The following is an 8,487-nucleotide window of genomic DNA, read 5'->3' on the forward strand; positions in this document are numbered from 1 at the left end:
CAAGGAATCTCTCCAAGCTCCAAGGGATGGGTCTCAACATCAAGCTTTCAAAGCTCAGAATATATTTATTTAATTAGTAACACCCTTGGTAGTTATTAAGTATACATAAGTAGGTGTTATTCTGGTTTTCACAAAGGGATTCGAAGGCTTTGTGCCTCAGTAGGAACTGAACACTAGTTACTTTGTGAGAACTCTTATATAGCTTAGCCTAATGGATAGTGGTCTTTTTTTTTTCTGATTTTCAACTACAGATGGGAGGCCGATTGAAAGATATTGCTAAGCAACCAAACCCCGATAAAGATAGGAAGGAAGTAAACTTGCCATTAAGGAAGCTCAATGCAACATTTAAGGTACTGGCACTGGCCTATCAGTAGCATAATTTGCATTTTAAGAAGCAGTTTAAGTATTCTGGTATTTTCATTACAAGTGATAGTGTATTCATCCTTTTGTGAATGAATAGAATTATTGAAGCTACCAGATGACAACAACTAATGGCGAAATATCTAGAGGCTACATTATAGGAGAATAGAGAACTACATGATTAATATTTTCAGAGATGAAAGGTGATGTCATATTTTCATAAGCTGGTTATGTAGGTAATCCTCACCCATAAAAATATAAATCATCCCAGGGGACAATTCCCAGGATTTTCTCAATGGGAAAAGGAGTGATTACCAACAACCAATAGAAACGAAAAGGCATTGATTACAACAACAACAACTTGCATTTTTATAGCGCCTTTAACGTAGTAAAACATCCTAAGGGGCTTCACAGGAGTGTTATTAAACAAAATCTGACACCAAGCCACATAAGGAGATATTAGGACAGGTGACCAAAAGCTTAGTCAAAGAGGTAGGTTTTAAGGAGCGTCCTAAAGGAGAGAGAGGTAGAGAGGCGGAGAGGCTAGCGTAAAATTTCAAATACTTTCCAGTCCAGAAAAGTCCAGAATACCTCCATTTAAAGTGTGGGGTAGGTATCCCGGGGATGGGGTTGCAGGTGTGGTCATGGAAGTTAGCTGCAATTCCACAGCTCTTAGTTCTTTAGGTCTGAACTTTGTGGCTGTTTTTAAAATCTAGAAATCGAAAGAATTCGTGTGTGGTTCCTTTACCTTGCTAGAGTAATACAGCTTCTGATTTACTGTGGTACGGGCAACCAGCCAACAGAATAGAAAATGTATTTTCCAATTTAATACTCCAGGGCAATAAAATTCATTTATCATGAATTACTGCCAACAGAAGTGAAGAGGAATGGCAACTCTTATTTATTTTTTTAAAATATTAAGAACAACCGGGTATGAAGGAAGGTATATTTTATTTTTATGTGCTAACATATTAAAATTAAAATTCCACCAATCTGAGGGACCCACTCTGCATCCAAGAGTAACAGCATCTCAAAGGATAGAATCATAGAATCATAGAAGTTTACAACATGGAAACAGGCCCTTCGGCCCAACATGTCCATGTCGCCCAGTTTATACCACTAAGCTAGTCCCAATTGCCTGCAATAGAATCATAGAAGGATGTAAAGTAACCTTTCCAAAACACAGGCTGTGTTGCAGGCAGCAGAAAGACTGACAGTCTGTCCTGCGTTAAACCCTCTTGGAACCTTTCAGTAAATAGCCTAATGTCTCAGCAAAGCCAAAAAAAAAAATCAGATAGCAAGGTGACAGGTGAAAAAGAAAAAGAACTGATTTCCTTTCACAGAATGGATCGATTTGCTTTGCCCCATTTAAGTAAATATGGAGATATAGGGAGCGGGCTCCGGTGGGGGGGGAGGGGGGAGGGGGGAGGGGCAGGTGCAGGGCACATTCCTTTTCAATAGCCACTCACTGCAGGAAAAAATGGCTCAGAGCACATGGCAAGGAAGCAAGACCGGGCGAAGACCAGCTATCATTCAGACCCTTAGCAAGATGAAGCAGGCGATCATTGGCCCATCAAAATTGGAGATGGCAAGGCTGGGGGGCTATAGTAAGCAGGGTGTCTGCCTATTACATGTACACCTTCATTTAACTCAAGCAATTGCACATTCAACAAGCTTTCCAATGTCAAGCTGCATATTGATGCCTGTCATCTGCTACTGTCTAGCCTGGCAGTGCCCTGCTAACGCTTGTGCCTTTCTTCTTTCTTTAGGTCCTGTCAAAGAGGATTTGGAGGAGGACAATCCTCTGGAAGATATACTGTCACCTGCGCCATCCCTCCCAAGCATAATCCCAGGTGGGTTAGAAGGTGAGTTAGAGGGGTCTGCAGTTGGTGAAGCTCCTAGTATGTGAGCAGGAACAGTGGAAAAAACAGCCCAGGAGATGTCTTGCTGGAGGGCAAGCTTGCCTCCAAGCTCTGCTGAAGTGGACAGAGATGTTGACTTCAGGGGGCCAGCCTTCAAAAGAAAACTCCTTTCCACACACAGCAATCATACAATGTATTGGAAAGCCAGCCAAGGATTTGCCATACCACCATGTCTGAAAGTTTGGAGGACTCCCCTTCCAACTTGTATGGCATCCTGTCGTAGGGAATCAGCACTCTGCATTATAACATGGAGCATGTGGTCACCTCCATGGACTCTCAGCTGGGGCCTCACACCATGGCCCTGATATTTATGGGGAGGCGGGCATGGTGTCGGGATGGGGGTGGGGGGGGGGTGGCAGGGAGCAAGAACTACCGAAGGGCCGGGGGCGTGGAGGTTCTGCCAAACTTAACGGCAGGACCTCATTATCATTTTTTTGTTCCATTTCCTGCCTGGCAGCCAGCCAAATTGACGGGCTGGCTGGTGGTCGGGAGGGAAGGCCAGCAGAGGAGGCCGCAGCCGGGGACCCTTGGGGATGGTCCCCAGCAATCGGGAGTGGGGGGATGGTCAACAATCATGGCAGGGTGGAGAGAGAGGCCATGGGGGGGGGGGGAGGGAGAGGGAGGCCATTGGGGGGGTGGAGGGCAGGTTGGAAAATGCAGCAGGAGGGAAGAGAGAGCCCACAATTGACAGGGGGAGGCCAAAGGCTTCCTTGAGGGGATGGAAGAGCACTCCTGCTCCTCCTGGCTAACAAGGAGTGCTGGAAAAGGCACTTACTTTGTGGAGTCAGCAGCTTCCGCCTCCCTTTCACTGCTGGTTTCCCCACCCCTGGGTAACCTGCGCAGCAACAGTCAATTTAAATATGTTAATGAAGTTTCCCGCCTCTCCACGGTGGGACACTCGGACTCCTCGATATCCACCACTGTAAAAAAGGCAGTGGGCTGTGGGCTTATGCGTGGCGTGCTGGAGACGTGTTCCCCATATTTAAGTCTTTAACCCCCACCCCCGACCCTCTCCCACCCATCGACTGGGGGTTAATATCGAGGCCCAGGAGTTTGTGTCACAAGCTTTTTACAGCTTTGCTGGAAGCTCAAACTGCTGCCATTCGGATTCTGGGCCCCAGCGTCTGCTTCACCTTGGATAGGCTGGTGAACCACATGGAAATGGGGCTTGAATCTCCTCAGGTCTGTTCTCCTGCAGATCAGAGGGAGTGATGAGTTGCAGCCCCATGGCAGTGGCAGTAGTACAATGGGAGTATCTCAAGGGTCCTCACTTGACCAACAGTAACCTTCCAACAGCTATACTGAAGCCTCTAGGGGAGCAGCTCATAGGAGATGGAGAGTTAGTAACAAATCATTGAAGAAAAGCACTACAGGTTAACACTTGGGTAAAAATTGATTTCAAGGCAATAATTGCTTTTGCCATGAAAGAAATAACCTTTTCAAGTTTGTCACTTTTGTTTGCAGTGTAGTTTCATTGCAGGCTATGAGTCTGCACTGTCCAGATATCAGACATGTGATAGTTGGTTGAATGGTTTAAATGTTCTTTATTGCAGGGTTGAAGGAGTGGTGAAGGATTTAACAAGGACTGTTACTACAGAGGGTGGATTGTGTTACATTTCAGGGGAATGAGCAGATCAACTGAAGCGTTGCACAATCCTCTCATCTCTGGTATCTGTGGCTACAAGGTGCTGTGATGAATCTCCCTCTTCCGTTTCTTCCTCACCTGCACCCAAATCTTCCTCGTCAGATGAGGGGAGTTCCTCCTGTTGTTCCTCCTCCATGTGTAAACCTGTTTGGATAGTGAGATCGTGCAACATGCAGCGCACGACCACAATTGGCGAGACTCTCTCTGGGATGTACTGAAACAAGCCCTCTGACCTATCCAAGCACCTAAACCACTGCTTCAGAAAGCCAATTGTGTGCTCAATGATTATGCCAGTGGTCCCATGGCTTTGGTTGCACCTCACCTTTGCAGGCATGCTGGAGTTACGGAGGGGTGTCATCAGTCATGCATGGAAGGGGTTTCCCTATTCCCCTAGCAGTCATCCTCTAACAGGTGGAGTAGTGGGAGAATGTTGACTGGTACAGGATTAAGGCATTATAACAGCTGCCTGGAAACCTGGTACAAAGCTGCATTATTCTGTGGTGGTGATCACTGACTAGCTGCACATTCATCGAATGAGATCCTTTCCTGTTAAAGAATGTTCCTGGCAGGTCTTCTGGTGCGTTGATGGCTACACATGTGCAATATATGACCCCCTGTAGATGAGGGAAGCCAGCCACAGCAACAAATCCTAGAGCCTTTTCATTCTGGCTGCTGGCATCCATTGGGAAGGATATTCACTGAGAGCAGTGCCAGACACATCGTAAAACAACATTAAAATGATTTTGTTCCATTTATCAAACTCTGGCACATAATAATCCAGAACAAGGAGGTGTGCTGCAGATCCTTTGTAAGTGTAACACCGCTGGGAGAGAGAGTCAGCGGCAGATGCTATCCTCCATACACAGAGCAACACAAACACTGCCTCTTTATTATTCCAATTTGTATTTTTTGCCAATCCATTAAATTTTCATAATGAAAGATGTCTTTATGTGTTAAAATACCTCATTTGTTTCAAATTATGCTTCAGTGGGGATTATGGTGTGTATGTAAAGGGATGTAAATCTGCTGGAAGTTTCTGACAGAAACTACTGGTAACATAAAAGGATCAACATAAACAGGGAACTCAGCACTATTTGCCAGTTAACATATTATATATTACATATAAGGTTTTATATTATGTACAGTACTTTCCTCTGGTGCATACTGTAAATTTACTTTTCCCAATGAAACAATGTAGGCTGAAATGTAGGACTATAAATTATGCTGTGTGATATTAAGTATCCATATGTAATTACAATGGCCCGGAATTTGCTCTGAGTGGTGAGTGAACAGTGCCCGCCGCTCATTAGATTTAAATTTGCCCACAAACGATCCACGGGCTTTAGTGTGCGAACTTCCTCTAATGGTGAGCTGCAAAAAGTGCAGCTTCCTCTCCAGGGCATCTGTGAGCTGTGTGAGCGGGGAAAGGATGGCTCTGTCCCCTCAACTAATCAGATTGAAACATCCTTGACAAGCCGCGCAGCCACAGAACCAGGAAGTGAAAGCTACAACAGTAAATTCAATGTAAAATCAGTTAGAGAAAGCAAAATAAAGAGGGGGTAAGAACTATTCAATTAAAAGACAGAGATAAAAGAGACAGAAAGAAAAAGTAAAAAAAATAAAAATTAATTTTTCTTTAAATATCCAGCAACAAGTAAAATCAGGAGTAATGAGACTACATTTTTAAAAGTTCATTTTCGGTGCCAGAGAGGTTGTTTGGTAGTCATTGAGACTTACCACGCCATTAAAAGTTAACTTAGACCTAAAAATCTGAGTATTCCTTTTTCTGTGTAGATTAGTTTGTTTCCAGCTGGGCAGTGCAGCAACTTCATGCTGGTCCATTCATTTCACTGGTGAGCTGTCCATCCCGCACAGCGTTCAGAGCAGGGCATCTGGTAGAGAGCAACTTCCAGATTTCGGCATTTGCCCTTAAATAATGGTGACACTGTCCAGCTCTCCGTTATTTTTAGGGAAAATTCCGGGCCATTGTCTTTTAGTGAAGACATTAAAGTAGTGGATACAGTAATTGTATTAAACATATTAAGCATACATATTGTTGTATCACACACAGTCACTTCTAGGCTTGAGAGATTAAGCTATAATTAGCATGGAGAAAGAAGTCTGAAAAAGAAGCACAGTCTAAGTATTTCAAATTTAGAGTTTCCCTGACGGTTTAGCAGACAATGTCCAGTATCTATCTAATGCAGATGAGGAAGACTACACATTCAATCACCAGTCTGTGCTGAGTTAGCCATCGCAACTGGCTTCAGTGCTTCTGACTATGGAGAGGAAAAATCAGCCAGGGTTCCTACTCCCAATTGCTATCCAGGAATCTTGCTGCAAATTGCATATGGGTGGACATTGCGTGAGACTGGATCTGGCTTGGCTATCAAGCACTCCATGGTTGAATAGCCTGATCACTGTCAAACATACAGCCACTTGAGTGAGGGACTGACGAGTGGTTAAAACCTGTAGCAATCTACCCAGCCTGAGACATTGGGGATAATTTTAACCTAACCCCCACCCCACCCCAACCACCTCCTCTCTCCACCCTCACCCCCAACTAACTGGTTCGGACTAGACACCCGTTTTTCTTCCTACGAATGGCCAATCCAATCCTGCCTGGTGAGTTAGGTTAAAATGACCCCCAGTATCTTTAGGAGATCAGGAGGCGAAAGCTGGGAGGAGAATAAGTACAAATTCTTACACCATGGGAAACCAAACTTTAAAATAAAAATTTGCCCCTTCATATCAGATCAGAGGCAAAAAGACACGAGACTAGGAGGCTTAAAACAGAACCTAAACATTTTACTATCTGTAGAACGTCCTACTCCTTTCTTAGATTCTAATTATATGTTTACAAAGTCAATCCTTTCCTACTCTCTTTTGATTGAATGGTAAGCAGGATATTCCATTGTGGAATCACACGGCGAGGCCAAAGGAAATGCCACTGCAGATTGACAGCAGACATGAGTTTAGAGGCTGCATGCTCAAGCGGCAGAGAACCTCTTGAAAAACATTATCAAATTGTAATGAAAAGCTTCTCTGGTGATCAGAAATAGAGTGGTTTCATTGACTGGCTGGCAGGAATATGAAGCTTTTATATTTGGTTCTCTCCCATGTTTCTGTTAGCGAAACAGAATATTATCAAGCTCGGCACATTTCAGTTCTCCCTTATTATAAGTCTGCCTCAAAATACGTTTTTTTCCCATAACAATTCATTTTTAGGCAAAGACAAGAGGGTTTCATTTCCGCGAGGGTTCTCCGGCTCAAACACCGTAACTTTGGTTGAAGAGCCGCAGAAACCCTGGAAAAACGGTGTATACGCCTTTTGCTCCCTTTTTCCAGGGTTTCTGTGGCTCTTCCGCAGAAGTTACAGCAGATGATTCGGGAGAAGCCCCCGGGAAATTCACCCCCAAAAACAGAAGATGCTGTAAGCATTCAGCAGGTCAGTCAGCATCTGCAGATAGAGCAGATGGAATTAATGGGGTAGAAATTCAGATGTGCCTGTTTTTTGGGCCCAGACTCGGCACACACCCGAACTGAGAAGCCCCAGGCCAGCCCGAAATTGGGCCTCGGGCCTCATCTAAACATTCCAGGCGAGCTGCAGGCACCTGTCAGGCCTCCACAGACAGCTTGCCCTTCAGGAGCATTTAATTTTGGGCTGCTTGCCTTTCCTGCAGTGGCCTCAGGTAAGTCCTGGAAGAGGTGGGGGTGAGGACAGCGGGAAGGGTGGGGCCAATGACGGCCATCAGCAGTCGTGGCTCCATATTAAAATGAGACTTTTTTTTTACTGACCTTGTTGATGGTGGCTGCTTGCTGGATCCACATCCACGCCAGCAAAACCTGGGGAGCCCAATTTCCCTCAGAGGTCCTAAAACAGACGTTAGGCCCTTCATTAGCATAGGCAAGAGGCCAACTGCCTGTTTTAGGCGGCCGCCCAAGATGCCTGAAAACCGCCCGAGGTCAAAATGTTGTCGGACGTTTTCAGGGGTGATTGAGTGATGGGAGTAGCCCTGCAAAATTGTTCATTTTTGCCCCAGTTTCCTTCCCAGAAAACAGGCGCAACGATGACCAACTTCTACCCCACTGTTTCGGGTGTGGACCCTTCATCAGAACTGGGGTTGAAGCTGGGATCTCCTAGATCCGACAGTTTAGTGCCACGTGATGCATTACGTTTGTTCATTGAAACCAGAGATGAAGGGGTGGTAATTGATTATGGGCCATTTTCAGGCACATAACCAACAGCGCTCAGACAACACGTGCCCCAACCGGGAGGCCCGAGGTTCACCTCAAATTAAGCTTTGGGCCTCATTTCGATAATTTGAGCAAGCTGCTGGCGCCTGTTATGCCTCCAGAGGTAGTTTGCCCATTTGAAACAGATCAATTTGAGGTCGCTTATGTAGCTGGCAAAGGCCCTCAGGTACATCCTGGGGGAAGGACAACGGGAGGGGGGCCAATTGCGGGTCGGCAGTGGCCTTTGGGAGTGCTGTGGAGCAGGGCGAGTACTCCTGTTCCTTCTGGCTCTACACTAAGTTGTAAAAAAAAAATTAACTTACC

General features: G+C 45.3%; 1 long non-coding RNA gene across 1 annotated transcript; it reads left to right on the forward strand.

Moving 5' to 3' along the window:
• The first annotated feature begins 257 nt into the window (after positions 1-257).
• On the forward strand, positions 258-4,841 carry LOC137333428 (uncharacterized). The gene is made up of 3 exons (XR_010965893.1): positions 258-350; positions 2,130-2,225; positions 3,836-4,841. It is a non-coding gene; the product is annotated as an uncharacterized lncRNA (long non-coding RNA).
• Positions 4,842-8,487: the final 3,646 nt, after the last annotated feature.

The sequence above is a fragment of the Heptranchias perlo genome, chromosome 2, assembly GCF_035084215.1.
Source record: "Heptranchias perlo isolate sHepPer1 chromosome 2, sHepPer1.hap1, whole genome shotgun sequence".
Classification (NCBI taxonomy): domain Eukaryota; kingdom Metazoa; phylum Chordata; class Chondrichthyes; order Hexanchiformes; family Hexanchidae; genus Heptranchias; species Heptranchias perlo.